Source organism: Ascaphus truei, unplaced genomic scaffold (genome assembly GCF_040206685.1).
Source record: "Ascaphus truei isolate aAscTru1 unplaced genomic scaffold, aAscTru1.hap1 HAP1_SCAFFOLD_628, whole genome shotgun sequence".
Classification (NCBI taxonomy): Eukaryota; Metazoa; Chordata; class Amphibia; order Anura; family Ascaphidae; genus Ascaphus; species Ascaphus truei.
This window is the reverse complement of record NW_027456961.1, coordinates 99,628-116,006: the sequence shown is the minus strand read 5'-3', so window position 1 is coordinate 116,006 and position 16,379 is coordinate 99,628. Positions and strand designations below refer to the sequence as shown.

The following is a 16,379-nucleotide window of genomic DNA, read 5'->3' as shown; positions in this document are numbered from 1 at the left end:
TCGAACCATTTTTTATTGACACATAGCTCCAATCCTGCCAGCTTCTCATTCAAAGCCATAGAGCAAGTTTTGCCCCATTGGAGGGGGGGCAATAGAGACTTAAATTTAATCAAGAGGGAATCATTCTGGATATTCGAGCTAAAAACCATTTCCCCCCAAGGTTTAAATCTTGAGTTCGACATAAAACCTTTTCTGTGAATGATTCTAACATGCCTGTCTTTTCTCCACTAGATAAACTACATCACCATGTCTGCTATTATATGACTAGCTCAGTTTATTTAGGGGTTAATCATGTTGTAGCGGTTAATTTAATTTATTTTAATTATTTTAACCATTTTAACTAATATGTGTATATCGTTAATTTTAAGTTCATTTTATTAAAATTCTTTTGGAAGACTCATATATGTATGATATGAGTCTTATAACTTTTATGTCTGTTTATACTCATATATAATTGATATGAGTTGTACAAATATTGCCTGTTTACACCTGTAATCCCTGCCCAAATTAGTGATTTGGATTACCATACTTAATTGCCCACCAATGGGATCTGAGCATAGCGTATAAAATCCTCCTAGAGCATGTCAGCCATACACTCCTGAAGAAACCGCAATACGGAGAAACGCGTAGAGTGAGGCTGATGAGAAAAACTCCCACAGGATCGGCGTCCCCCAGAGCAGATGACGTCACTTCCGGTTTCCGGTTAGGGTGAGACGCACCGGTGACACGCACGCCTGCCGAGGCAGAGGGGGGACAGAGAACAGCTCATTCATTGCTGAGATCCAACCTGTGTGATCTAAACGCTTGTTACCTTTTAAAACCATGTGAGTGTATTGCACATATACTTACTTTTAAAGATATTTTGTACAGTCTGCACTATGTCCGTTTTATTATTCACTTAAGGTCTCCAGCACTTACCATTCCACTTACCTGTCTGACGGTCCAACGGGCTGACACACATAAAGAAACCTTTATGGGAACATTGCTCACTCTACACTTGTGAGTATCCAGCACACTGCACCTTGATATTTATCACATATCAATCACAATACTGCACCATCAGGGAATTTTCTTCTGTTTTTTACATGACATTGCGCTTCCTGATGATCTTCACCTCTTCACACACACACACACACATGCATACACAAAGGCACACACACACACACATGCATACACAAAGGCACACACACACACATGCATACACAAAGGCACACACACACACATGCATACACAAAGGCACACACACACACACACGCATACACAAAGGCACACACACACACACACATGCATACACAAAGGCACACACACACACACACACACACACACACACACACACACACACACACACACACACACACACAGGCACACAAAGGCACACACACACACACACACACACACACACACACACACACACACACATGCATATACATACACACACATACACACACACATACACACACACACACACACACACACACACACACACACACACACACACACACGAGACATGGATCGGGGTAGAAGGGGGACAGACCGTCAGGGGGCGGGCGCGTCACTGGCTGGGGGCGGGCCAGTGACATCACGGAGCTGGTTCGCCCTCATTGGGCGAACCGCTCACGTGACCGGCCTGTCTCGCCGGCAAGCGGGGGAATTTTAAATTCCCCCAAGACCTGCGCTTCCGCAAGCGCGCGGAAGCGCAGGTGAGCCCCTACTAAAGCCGCTCTAATTGCGGCTGTAGGGGCTCAGTGCTGAGCGGGAGCGCGCCTCAGCGCGCTTCCGCCAGCAAGCAGGTAACATGTCCGGGGCCTAACATCGGGAACACACACACACACACATTTTGAATGAGGTCGACAGACGGCGCTACCCACAGTTTAGGCACAAACTCACCCAAACAGGGAATACTTTCTCAACTAGGTGCCAGGCGCCGCTTCCAAGGCTAACCCGGGAGGCTTCCACGCTCCGTCCGCTGTGGGTAGCGCAGTAATCCAGGGATGATATTTGCACTATAGCAAGTTCAAATCGCCTGCTCGCCTCCACTTACACGCCTCACTTTGGTTTATCTCCGGCACAAACCTCGGATGGCATAGTAATGAGAAATTGGCAGCTCTTTACAGGGTATATTTCACAGAACATGTATATGCATTTAGCATAGGGACCTGCTATTGAGACTTACCTTGAAGTTGGTTACCAAGCTTGGCATTATTTGATCAAAGGATGTAACCAAAAGTCTCCTTTGTCTTATAGATTTAGTTTTCACTATGTATACTTATTTCCCCATTTATTGCTACCCAATGATTGAAGTGCAGGGAGTAACTTTCTGTCTTTACATAGGTTACCTGTCTTAATAGCAAAGCATGGAAGACGGGGTGCTGACTAATCACCGAGCAGAGGCTCGTCTGATCGGCCAATCCGGGACACAGGAGGTGACTGTGCCCCTAAGACACCCCACAGAGGTGGGTTTGAAGAGGTGTGGGAAATTGAAACTGACAAATAGAAATTGTACCTACGGGGCTTATACCCAGCAACGGTTCCCCAAGACAACCCAATATATCCCTCAGAGATAGGCGCCTCAGAATCTGGACTGAACAATAGCGCCACTCGGTGAGACATTGTTCCCCAGACCTGAGTCAGCACTCCTCCCCACTCCTAACAATGGCTGGGGCACTTCCCCACCCACATTCCTGATAGCAGGACCCCACCTCTGTGTGTGCAGGCTCGCTGAGTGATTACCAGCCCTGCACACATGGGCAGCAGCAAAACATACTCATTCTAATCAGGGAGGTACATAAACCCAATCACATTATTCTCTGGGATACTGGGTTAACCCCCTGAGGATCCCTTAAGATAGGTAGGGACAATGGGTTAACCTTTATTAATATGATCCCCATTGGCCCATCTTTTAATCATTGTCTTATAATCGGAACTTAGCAATTACACCAGACAGAATAAGGCACAGGGGAGAGGAATATACACTGGCGATAATTGTGCTATGCTAAAACAATGGTGTGGTAAATAATGGTACAATGCACAGTAAAAAAAAAAAAAAAAAAAAAAACAAATACAGACCGGCGCCTTAGAGTCCAAATAGGTGATATTTAGAAAGTCCAATGGATGGCTTGGGATATCCAATAAATGGTGATCTAGTCCAGTGGACAGCAGATTCCTCAGCAGCAAAATTGATATGCCATGCAGGGAAGACAAGAGAACAAGATCATAGTGTAACAAAATATGGTTAGAACATATAACATATAAACATAGACAAACAGACACAAATAACACTGACTAATAAATGAAGATTTAATAAACACAGTAAAAACCAGCAAGCTGGTGACGAGCAGGTATAGGATCCGGTGTTTTTAAAACCGGAATCCTACTACAGCAGGTCCACAGGATATATGCAGGTGAATGGTGTAATGGTGGTCCGGCGACAGATGTTGGTGGACGCGTGCCACGTGTAGAGTCTTGCAGGTACCTCCTCGGGTTGATGCCGAAGATGCGACACTGCCTCTCCTTCAGGGCCCCTGAAGAAGTTCGCATGCGCTCGAAACGCGTTGGGCCTTTGAGAGTTATTCACCAGCTGAACTGGTAGAGGAGCAGACTGTTTCAGCAGTTCCTGGAGTTGCGGTGCATAGGAGTTGGCATTTGCAGTGTGATCCGGTGTGTTGTCCCGCCCGCTGTGACGCAGTTCACCAGCTTGCTGGTTTTTACTGTGTTTATTAAATCTTCATTTATTAGTCAGCCTACTTGTTCAGTGTTATTTGTGTCTGTTTGTCTATGTTTATATGTTATATGTTCTAACCATATTTTGTTACACTATGATCTTGTTCTCTTGTCTTCCCTGCATGGCATATCAATTTTGCTGCTGAGGAATTTGCTGTCCACTGGACTAGATCACCATTTATTGGATATCCCAAGCCATCCATTGGACTTTCTATATATCACCTATTTGGACTCTAAGGCGCCGGTCTGTATTTGTTTTTTTGTGTTTCACTAACTGTGTTTGGGTTAGATGTTCCTGGCAGCCTTGCCTATTATATAATATTCACGCTGTTGTCAATATAATCTATAATCACATTTGTTTTGTTTTTAGCGCTATATACACCACTCTTTTTTTCTCTTACAATGCACAGTAATGAAAAGTTTGAGCTATCATTACATATCCTTATAGGAAATGTAGGATTATGTTGCAAAGTTACCACACTTCTTCATGCCTCAGAAATCTAAAAAAAAACTATAGGAGGTGCATAGAAACTACAATAATAAGCAGGATAGTGGTATAATTGGAAGTATGTCTCCCTGAATGCCCTTCAACAAACAAATATAAGTCTCACCTAATGCACAATTACAATGTTGTTTTGGTTCAGTCTCCATAATAGGCCATAGGGGACTTTCGGTGCCAAGTAATCCGCCCCACTTGTTGAAGTATCTTGAGCTGTTCTGAGTTCATAAAGTATTTGTCTGCATTATAACAGTTGTGATCAAGCTCTTGGAATGTCCATACCCCTTGGACGTATTGTCGTCTCTCTGACAGGGTAATGAAGCTTGTATGTAATACAACACATTCATTGTAAATGGCATTTATAATTGAAGGTGTGCTGCTGAAGATTACACGGTCTACCGGCAATACTCCACCTCCATTGTGGAAGTCAACAAGCAGTACCAGTGCTACTACAAATAGGGGTCAGCAGCTCTCGCCAGCCAGGAAACAATTGGTTGCCAAATCGGCATTGCATGGTGTCTGTGAGTATGCCTCAATACAACTGTATCTGTGTATGATGTGCATCTGTAACGTAGTTGGCTGACCACTGGGATATGGAAATCTATGCCACACTTTACTTGCTGCATTGCATATAAACCTTATTTACCTCTGTCTGAGAGACGACACCCAGTTGTGGATATTGCAAGAGCTTGATGGGGACGTGTTTTCTGCATATGCATTGTCATGACCCGCTTGCAGATCACACCATTTCTAGGGATCCTAGGGGGACGAGTTATTAGGAACAGGTAATAGTACAGGCCTAGCCCAATAGAAATTAAAAGGGGAAAAGATAGAACATAAACTCTTACTAGAGTTCATGATGTCGCTTAAGCTTGCTTATCCTGTGGATAAGTTCTTGCAGACTGTGAGGCCTCTGGAACTAAGAAAGGCTTGGGTGAGGACCTCCAGCAGCTGGAGGATGTTGCTTCAAAACAGTCAACAAACGGTTCCACCGGACGCAGAGTTTCTCTGAATCTCTGGAAGTCTTGCTGGGCTTATATAGGTTTGGTTCTCATACAAAACCATGGAGAGGGGGCGGCTAGGCCATTCAGCATTGTCTCTTTAATCAGCTGTCCAATCCGGAGAGTGTTTGAAGCTGAGATGGACCATGCACACACATGATTATGGCCAGTGTTCGACAAATGCAACCCCCGATCGCCCGGAGGAGTGCATTTAACCCCCTGTAGAGTGCCGTTGCTGTGCTGTGGCTCATTTCAGGATGCCGGGACACGATCAAGCGGGTCACCTAGCAACGCGGGACGCCGGAAGGATAGCCCAGCCGAAGACATCCCTTGGAGGCACTGCAGTGACGCTACACCACACACCAACGCAGGCGCATACAGGCACGCCCTCCCCCACTAAGGATCTCCTAGCAACTGCCGGGACCAGAGGCGGAGAGAGGCCTGGAGATTGTGGCTTTAGCTGGATGTGTCTGCGGAGCGGCGCTGTGTGGCTGGAGGAAGTGCTGCTCGTGTTGCTGCTGCTTCCATGTGTATCGCGGGCGAGGCGGACGGTGGGAGCCCCCCAGGCTGGATTTCCTCACTCTCATGGCAGGTAAGAGAGGGGGGGGGAGAGAGGGAGATGCAGCATACCACTCCAGTGAGCCGGCTTCAGACATAAGAGCATCCCCCCGGTCACTGCTGTATTTCATCTCCTGTCGGCACCGCTGATAAGAGGAAGAGAGAGGAATTTGAGAGGGCGGACACTCGCTCTCGCGTAGGGGAGGGGTTTGGTGTCTGTGTGTGTGTAAGTGGCAGAGAGAGAGTGTGGTTGTGTGTGAGGAGGGAGAGGGAGATGCAGCATACCAGAGTGGAGTGTGTAAGTGGGAGTGTGTGTGTGTAAGTGGGGGAGTGTGTGTGTGTGTGTGTGTAAGTTGAAGTCTCGCCCTCTGTCCCGCCCTCTGTCTCGCCCTCGCGTGAATACTAGGGGATAGGGTATAATGGTAGCACGGTATATGGGTAACAGTTTCACACAGGGGTGTGGGGGTTAGTGGGCATCTCTCAGCCTGTGGCAGGTGCTGACATAGTGTAAACACAAAAAACAAAACTGTGCGCTACTACCTAACTACCTATAAAGTTTAAATGTATAAATATATACAGTGCAGTGACTATACCATCAATTTAGTGATAAAAAATGTATAAAAAATTAAACCACAACTCCCACAGTGAGGTAGTTAAACATTAAATAATAAGTGCCACATAACCGTGTTGGGGATAATGGCGCCTGCAGCTGTAAACGCAGGGGTGGCTCAGCACCCCACACACACTAAGAGAAGGGAAACAAAAGAAAACAGCGCACAACGCCAAATAGTGAAGCAAATTCAACAATATATTATAGATTTAAAAAGGGGGTAATATATCTGCGTACATAAAAAAGGTTGGTAAAAGGCATGTAGTGTGTATCACACTGTTTACCACTCGGCTGTTAGCTGTAGATTCAGGTGCTTGCTTCCCTCTTCTGCTGCAGCTCAGTTGATTCTGGGGCAGGACGTCAGTCTTTTCACTCCCAAGGGGATTTCCCTTCATGCAGCCAGGTTCAGCAGCTGGTACTGGGGCTCGGTGAAATCGCTCCTGCTTCCTAGCCGATATGAAGCTGCTCCTGTACCTTGGCAGGTGTATCCTCTGCAGAGAGGTTAAAACGCAGCTTGCTGCTGTCTTCACAGCAGTGGTGGATTCAATAGGGAAGTTTGAACAGTCTTACAAAGTCTCTCACAAGTGTCCAAAACAGCACACAGGATGAAATAAAAACAGGACAGGCCAACACATAGACAAAGGCCAATGTAAGCAGATATAAGGCAATAGAATGTTACATCCAACTAGTTTCGTAGAATTAACTACTTCTTCAGGGAAGAAGTAGTTCCCTGAAGAAGTAGTTAATTCTACGAAACTAGTTGGATGTAACATTCTATTGCCTTATATCTGCTTACATTGGCCATTGTCTATGTGTTGGCCTGTCCTGTTTTTATTTCATCCTGTGTGCTGTTTTGGACACTTGTGAGAGACTCTGTAAGACTGTTCAAACTTCCCTATTGAATCCACCACTGCTGTGAAGACAGCAGCAAGCTGCGTTTTAACCTCTCTGCAGAGGATACACCTGCCAAGGTACAGGAGCAGCTTCATATCGGCTAGGAAGCAGGAGCGATTTCACCGAGCCCCAGTACCAGCTGCTGAACCTGGCTGCATGAAGGGAAATCCCCTTGGGAGTGAAAAGACTGACGTCCTGCCCCAGAATCAACTGAGCTGCAGCAGCAGAGGGAAGCAAGCACCTGAATCTACAGCTAACAGCCGAGTGGTAAACAGTGTGATACACACTACATGCCTTTTACCAACCTTTTTTATGTACGCAGATATATTACCCCCTTTTTAAATCTATAATATATTGTTGAATTTGCTTCACTATTTGGCGTTGTGCGCTGTTTTCTTTTGTTTCCCCGCTGACATAGTGTGCAGCCAGTTCTGCTGTGGTTTCATCTTCTCCCAGGAGGATCGCTATTTTTTGGTTCTCCTCTATATTATTAAAGTTCTGGATAAGTGCAGTGAGTTTCTCTAGGTGGGCACTCCTCATTTCAGAGTATTGTGTGCAACGCAACAGGAAGTGTGTTTCATCTTCTACCTCTCCTAGCTCACATCTTTGGCACAGTCTCATCTCCCGGGGCTTCCAGTTGTGTCTGTGTCTGCCTGTTTCTATTTCTAGGCTGTGGGCACTTATTCTGTACTGGCCCAGGGTCTGTCTCTGCTTTGGGTCTTTTACCTTCAGTAGGTAGGGTACCAGAGTGTATTCTCTCTGTAGGCTGTGGTAGGTTCCCAGCTTCTTTGAGCGCTGGATTTCATTGTCCCACCTAGTCACATACTGCTTCTTCATTTCGTTGGCGATTGAGTTGATTTGTTTTTTCGGCAGGTTTTTGATCTGTGTGGGGTTTTGTCCTTGGAGTGAGAGGACAAGTTATTTGATGGCACAGGGTTTAGTGAGGAGGTCCTGGCTTCTCATTGCTCTGTAGCAGTAAGACTGTAGATGGCTGGTGTTTAGGTGGGCCCAGCATGTCAGTGCTCTCTTCTGTCCAGTGAGCAGTAGAGGAAAGCGGCCCAGCTCAGCCCGGCATGCATTGTTTGATGTACTCCTGTGTACTTGGAGAAGGTGTTTGCAGAATTCCAGATGCAGTATTTCTGTTGGGCTGGTATCCCATTTTGTGTAAACTGGGAATGTTACAGGGCCGCACACCTCGCTGCCATACAGAAGGATGGTGTGATGATGCTGTTGAATATTTTCATCCAGATTCGTATTGGTGGTTTGAGGTGGTACATCTGTTTCCCTATTGTGTAGAATGCTCTGCGGGCTTCTCCTTCAGTGTATTTATGGCCAGGCTGAATTTCCCTGATGAGCTGATTGTTAGACCTAGGTATGTGTAACTCGCTGTCTGTTCCAGTGCATTGTCGTCCAGTGTGAATTGCGATATGGTTGGATGTTTTTTATATTTTTTCTGGAATACCATTATTCTGTTTTTTTCTAGGTTCACACAGAGTGCCCAGGTCTGGCTGAATTTTTCTAGTATTGCCAGTTTCTGTTGGAGGCCTTGTTCTGTTGGAGACAGCAGGAGCAGGTCGTCTGTGTATAGTAGAGACTTAACCTCAGTTCCAGCCAAGTTGAGCCCAGGTGCTGAGGAGGATACTAGGGCTGCTGTGAGCTCATTGATGTAAATGTTAAAAAGTGTGGGACTCAGACTGCAGCCCTGTCTAACTCCACGGCCTTGATGGAAGAAGTCTGTCCTTTAGTTATTAACTTTCACGCAGCCTTTGTTTTCAGAGTACATACTTTTGATTGTGTCGTATGTTCTCCCCCCTATTCCGCTCTCTAGTATTTTCAGCAATAGGCCTGGCTGCCAGATGGAGTCAAAGGCTTTTTTGAAGTCCACAAAGCAAGCAAAGATTTTGCCCTTGTTGGTGTTGTGGACGTGCTTATTAATCAGGCTGTGTAGGGTATAGATGTGATCCGTGGTGCGGTGGTTTGGCAGGACGCCTGTCTGGCTCTTACTCAGTACACTCTGCTCTGTCAGGAAGGTGAGGATTCTGCTGTTCAAGATGCCGTTGTACAGTTTCCCCAGGGTGCTGCTGACACAGATTCCTCTGTTATTGGATGGGTCCATCCTGTCTCCTTTCTTGTGCATAGGGGTTATCAGTCCTTCGTTCCATAGTTCAGGGAAGTAGCCAGTAGTGAGGACCAGGTTGAACATTTTCAGTATTGCTTCTTGTATAGAAGGATTGCTATACTTCAGCATCTCTTGTAGAATGCCATCTGGTCCGCAGGCTTTCTTGGTTTTTATTAGTTTTCTTTTTTCTTTTATTTCCTGGATTGTGATTGCTATGTCCAGAGGGTTTTGGTTATCTTTTATAGTGTTCTCCAGTGATGTTTGTTTGGTGAGGATTTGTTTTTGTTCTTGTGTCAGGTTTTCTTCTGGGATTTCTTGGTAAAGGTCCTTGAAGTAGTTTTTCCAGATGTTGCCATTCTGAATGGCCAGGTGTCTGTTATTCTGCTTTGTATGCAGATGTTTCCAGGTGTAACCCTGCTTCCTATCGCTTGGCAAGCTGTTACTCTGTGCTGTGTTACCTGCTGACTCACAGGGCCTGAGTCTCTGCCACGGAGAGCCCGGGGTGCATACAATATGTATGTATGTTCAGTGCAGCGCCTCCACCTGTGACAGATCCCGCCAAAGGGGGAGTTAGTCTTCGCAGGACCTCTATACAAGAATTTCTCTCACACGACAATGTTATAAAACCAATCTTGTTTACTGATAAATCAACCTTAAGATACATTGCATGCCATGACATTCCAATCCGCTGGTACACAACATTTAACACACCACGGAGGACGTCCACAATTATGCGCCTCGGCGGACGCCAACAATAACTTGCGCCTCGGCGGACGCCAACAATAACTTTCCCCCAATCCCACCACCGGGTGTTCCCACCCCGTGTCCAAATACGTTAATCAGTTCTCTCGCTTCCAACGGCCGTGTGTATGTGTAGGGGTGACTGCGCAGCCACTAGGTCTTAGGTGATTGAAAGGGTAGAGTTGGTGCACTTGATGAAATACCTGCCGAGCACTCCGGTGCTCGGAACTGCTACGGTTCTTCAAAAAGAGTCTCTGGGGATTCCACGCTGCGATATGGGGCGCTTCTCCCCGACAGGATTGTCCCGAACACAGCAGTAGATTTAGGGGGGGTAAATCCCTTACTTAGGGTGTCCCTAGCTACCCTTGTCTCTACGGTGACTCAGGGCTAACTGGGCCGGGGCATCTTAACTGCGCCTGGGGGGGGTACAACCTCCCAGCGCAGTGTCTCCGTCTCCTCGTCTCTCCACGATGCTCTAACTCCACGTGCGCGCAACCACTGCCTATATCTCTGGCAACTCCTCCGCCCATAGGCTAAACGCGCTCACCTGACCCTCCCCGTGGGGGCTGCTCGGTCAAGGGACTGCTCCTTTCCCGCCAATATGTATCCTCCTCCTTCGCGGGCTTCTGCAACTACTCCTTGCAAGCGCAACCTCTCATTACTCGGGGTGAATCAAGGGTCACGGCTACACAGGTTTGCCAGAAAGTATTTTCATCTAATGCTTCTTCAATTCTTTCTAATTTTTTGGCAATGTGGTTGTGTTTTTTCTTCCTTAGGGAGTGCCTGTAGTGCTTCAGGTGTTGGTGGTACCTCATTCGTAGTTCTGTATTGTTTGGGTCTCTGTGTTTTTGGTTTGATATTGTTTGCAGGCTTTTTTTAAGGGTGTTGCATTCCTTATCGAACCATTTTTCTTTGATTTTGTCATTTGTCTGTTAGGGAAAGTTTTTTTTTTCAGGTTTGATATTTTTATTATTAGATGGAATATTTTGCTGAGATTTCTTACTGCCAGGTTTATACTGTTTGTTCTGCTCCCTGCCGCACCCTGCCCCCCTCTGCCGCACCCTGCTCCCCTCTACCTCGACCTCTCTCTACCTCGACCTCTCTCTACCTCGACCTCTCTCTCTACCTCGACCTCTCTCTCTACCTCGACCTCTCTCTCTACCTCGACCTCTCTCTCTACCTCGACCTCTCTCTCTACCTCGACCTCTCTCTCTACCTCGACCTCTCTCTCTACCTCGACCTCTCTCTCTACCTCTCTCTCTGCCTCTACCTCTCTTTTTCTCTGTCTCTCTCTCTCTCTCTCTCTTTTTCTCTCTCTCTTTTTCTCTCTCTCTTTTTCTCTCTCTCTCTTTTTCTCTCTCTCTCTTTTTCTCTGTCTCTCTTTTTCTCTCTCTCTCTTTTTCTCTCTCTCTGCCCCCCTGCCCCCTCACCCTGCCCCCCTCTGCCGCACCCTGCCCCCCTCTGCCGCACCCTGCCCCCCTCTGCCGCACCCTGCCCCCCTCTGCCGCACCCTGCCCCCCTCTACCTCGACCTCTCTCTACCTCGACCTCTCTCTACCTCGACCTCTCTCTACCTCGACCTCTATCTACCTCGACCTCTCTCTCTACCTTGACCTCTCTCTCTACCTCTACCTCTCTCTCTACCTTTAACCTCTCTCTCTACCTTGACCTCTCTCTCTACCTCAACCTCTCTCTCTCCCTCTCTCCCTCTCTCCCTCTCTCCCTCTCTCCCTCTCCCTCTCTCTCTCTCGCCCTCTCTCTCTCTCTTTTTCTCTCTCTCTCTCTCTCCCTCTCTCTCTGTCTCTGTCTGTCTCTGTCTGTCTCTCTCTCTCTCTCTCCCTCTCTCTCTGTCTCTGTCTGTCTCTGTCTGTCTCTCTCTCTCTCCCGCCCCCTCTGTCTCTTCTCTCTGCCGCCCCCTCTGTCTCTTCTCTCTGCCGCCCTCTCTGTCTCTTCTCTCTGCCGCCCCCTCTCTCTCTTTCTCTGCCGCCCCCTCTCTCTCTTTCTCTGCCCCCCTCTCCCCCTCTCTTCTTCTCCCCCTCTCCCCCTCTGTCTCTCTCTTGGCCCCTCTCTCTCTCTCCCTCTCTCTCTCTCGCCCCCCCTCTCTCTCGCCCCCCCTCTCTCTCGCCCCCCCTCTCTCTCTCTCGCCCCTCTCTCTCTCTCGCCCCCTCTCTCGCCCCCTCTCTCGCCCCCTCTCTCGCCCCCTCTCTCGCCCCCTCTCTCGCCCCCTCTCTTGCCCTCTCTCTCTCTTTCTCTATCTCTCTCTCTCGCCCCCTCTGTCTGTCTCTCTATCTGCCCCCTCTGTCTCTCTCTCTCTGCCCCCTCTGTCTCACTCTCTCTCTGCCCCCTCTGTCTCTCTCTCTGCCCCCTCTGTCTCTCTGTCTCTCTGCCTCTCTCACTCTCCTATACTTCTTTCTTCCAGATCTGACTCAAGCTTCACACGGGAGACATCGGAATCCCTCCTAACCCAGAAGACAGGTAGGGAACACCTCCCCTCCAACATATAACATTGCGGGAATGAGGGTACCTGGACATTGAAAGACTTCGGATCAGGTATGATTCCAGGTGAGATTGCTGCTTTAGATATTGTGAAGCGGGGACGTCCAGACACTGCTTAAAGGGTGCAGGAAACTAGTCATTCACACCTGGCTTTTTTTTCTAAATCTGACATATACATACACACACAGATACAGATATACACACACATACACACACATATACACACATACACTTAACAAGGACTAATTGTAGTATAATGTAATACAATAAATAAACTTATGTCAACAACGAATGTTGTTCTTACTAGGAATTTATTCAAAACATTTTTTAAAGCGGGCCTGGGGGTGGGACTAGTGGTGGGGCGAGACTAGGGCAGGGCTAGGTGGCGAGTAGATTTTTTTGGTCCGGCAAGTAGATTTTTGGGTGATTTGATGACCACTGATTATGGCTATTCACACTGCCCAGAGCGCAGGGCCAGGAGTGGTGGTTGCTGTGCAACATCTGCACTGTGATTGGTCACAAGGTAATCTATGTAAGGAGATAGGGACCTTCGAGACCTCTCTGGTGCAATATGTGGCAGAGAACTTTCAAATTCTCCACTTTAAAATCCTGCTCTCTGCTTCTCCGGCAACTCGGCACAGAAGCACTTATAATGTCCCACTCGGTTAGACTCCCAGTTCGGTTTCAGGTGTCTCCAGCACAGCCTCGGAGCACACCACTTAGTTCACTTCCACGCTAGGATCAGACAGACCTGGCACTCTGATCAGGTTCCACTAACATAGATACACCCCGGCCATATGAAATTTGTTATAGGGTAAATTACAACTGTAACGGGAGACCAGAACTTTCAATACAGGACACAATAGTTGAATAAACAAAAATGTATATCTTGCAAACATACAAAACACACCATGTACACTCACCAACTGGGCCTGGAGAAGAATATAGACTGAACTATGTGCAGGGGCCTGCTTTAGCTCCTCCTCCTGCTTCTCTGTGCTATTTGTCCAATAGCACTTTCAAAAAACCAGCCAGTCGCGTCTCAGATCAGCTCCAAAACTTGTCTGGTACTCTGATTGGCTGCTCCCCTTACATAGCCCTCGGTTGCCTATTGTTTCCATGGAGCAGGGGCCACCGGCCAATCAAAGGGCATATTGTGACGGTGCAGCCAATCAAAGGACAAGAGCTCGCCAGGCTGCACCAATCATATAAGGGACCGGCTTAAGGACTTTAGGGCGCCCATCGTGGAGTGAGCGTCTGGCAAGCGAGAAATTCAAACTGACCATTGGAAATCGTGCTATGGGGCTCAGACCCGGCAATGGCTCCCTGGCCAGCCCCATACATCCCGCTGGGTAGGTGCCTTAGCGTCTCGGGTAAACAAAGGGTCTGCACTGCCGAGAACCAGTTCTCCGTACCTGAATCACAACCCTTCCCCACTCACCATAGTCAAGGTACTAAGCCGCTCCCGATCTCTGACACAAACTGGCATTTCTCTGCATGCATCTTAGCTAAGTGAATTACTGTGTCTGCATGCAGAGAAATGCTAACACAAAAGGACAGTGCTGGTTGCCTTACTAACTGTATGGGAACAATCCCTGTTCCCCAAGACACAGTTTCCCCCCTTCCAAATATCACACAGTGATATAGCTCTCATCTGGAATAGGTTACACACAATACTTTACATTCCAGGCAAAATGAGCCTTACAGAGGTGACCATTACACACGGCTTTGTGGCAGCCAGACGGGCTTCACCTTTATTATGTGAGGGGGGCTACCCCTACCATCACAGCACGGATGCTGCACTGGAACCAATCATGCCTGCATTGGTCAATCAGGGATGGTGGTTGTGCAAATGCGACTTAAAGGGCTTGGAGGGAAATACAAACTGGTCAATGGTAGCAGCGGCTACAGGCGGGAGCTCGGCAATGGATTTCCCGGATAGCAGAATATCCCCCGCTTGGCTTGGTGCCGTTATGTCTGGAGGAACATTCAAATACTCCGATTTTCAGGCAGATCCCTCCCCCCCCCCCCCCCCCGAGTTGTGTGCAGGGCTAGTAACTCCTCTATGGACGTGCCTTTACCAGCATGCACACACAGAAATCTGGGTTTGTTATCCAAATGGGTGTGGGTGAAGTGCTTAAGACATTGTTAGTCAGGAGGGGTGTGTACTCTGGTTTAGGGAACGATGGCTCGAGGAGCGGAGCCTTTGTTCATCCCAGACTCTTAGTAGTCTTTCTCTGTGGTAGGTATCAGGCCGGCCCTGGGAGCCGTTGCTGGGTATTGGCCCCGTCGGCATGATTCCTGGTGGTCATTTTGAATTTCCCATTGTGCTTAAGCCTGCACCTTTGGCTGTGCTTGAAACACTTTGTCACGGGAGACCATGACAATTACACAGGGGGATCCGTACACTAGACAGAACTGCAGAGTTGAACAAAAGGGAATGCATTAGAACATTTCACAAACCTCTAGTACAGGTCTGCACAACTCCAGTCCTCGAGGGCCGCAAACAGGCCAGGGTTTCAGGATATCACTACTTCAGCACAGCTGGCTCAATTAGTGGCTCAGTATGACTGAGACACTAATTGAGCCAGTTGTGCTGAAGTAGGGATATCCTGAAAATCTGGCCTGTTTGTGGCCCTCGACGACTGGAGTTGTGCAGACCTGCTCTAGTACATAAAACATATACACAAACTCACCCAACGCGGGGAACAACAAACAACCTAAAGTCCTACGTGTGGGGACATCTGTCTTGAATATTTACCCTCATCCACATTCCCAAATTTGTGCCACTGTCCTTGGTAGTATGGGCAGCACTGGTTTGCTCTCCATGAGCCAGCATTTTCAAAGTTTCTTCCATTGCTTCCCTCCGGATCACCCATTAACGACTTTGAATATGTAATGTGTCCACTTTGGCTTTCTGATAACTCTGGGGCCAAAGCCGGGTTCCCACTTGTATATCCCTCTGTCACCATTCACCACCATGGAGGAAGAATAGGGCCAGCTAATCCCAGGGCGGATAGTCTTCAGGGTCCAATCAGTGAGTGAAGGCTCGCCTGCATCGGACCAATCCTTAGTGACGGCGGGTTACAAGACTTCCAGTACAGCCCACAGGGGCATGCTTAAGTTTAGCGGGGCATTTGAATGGACCAATGGGAATCACAACAACAGGGCACATTCCCGGCAACGGTTCCCTATGTCCGCTGAAAAGCCCCTGAAGGTTTAGGCAACTCAGTGTCTGGACCAAACACTGGTACCCCTGCGGGGAGCCACTTTTCCCACACCTGAGTCCAGAGCCCTGCCACGCTCGATAATATTTCAGGCCACTCGCCTTATCTTGCCCAAGATCTCTTGTGTTTAGATTGGATACTGATATACCAATTATCCGCACATTTAACATATTTAACATCGGTTAACTCCTGGTTCCAAAAGTGCTGAATCCAGGCTACAACATATAACATCATTACAATGTAGTCACAGTATACAGATATGTGACTACAGGCGGGCCCCGCTAATACGGCAAGTTCTGCTCTACGGACCCTAACCGGATATTTTCTGTGCATATGCAGACCTGCACATCCACCTTCTGCGCATGCGTGACCTCAGCAGCCCCCATTCTGTGCATGCGCAGACATGGCGGCCCCCTTCTCTGTACCACAGTATCAGCGGAACACTGGAAAGTGGGGCCCTACTGTATTCATACATGAATAAATATAGCATATTATTGACAGGTAGGGATAATGGC

At 47.8% G+C, this 16,379-nt stretch overlaps 1 long non-coding RNA gene across 1 annotated transcript; it reads left to right on the top strand.

Moving 5' to 3' along the window:
* The first annotated feature begins 1,819 nt into the window (after positions 1-1,819).
* On the top strand, positions 1,820-14,667 carry LOC142485743 (uncharacterized). The gene is made up of 3 exons (XR_012798691.1): positions 1,820-2,453; positions 3,891-5,812; positions 12,561-14,667. It is a non-coding gene; the product is annotated as an uncharacterized LOC142485743 (long non-coding RNA).
* Positions 14,668-16,379: the final 1,712 nt, after the last annotated feature.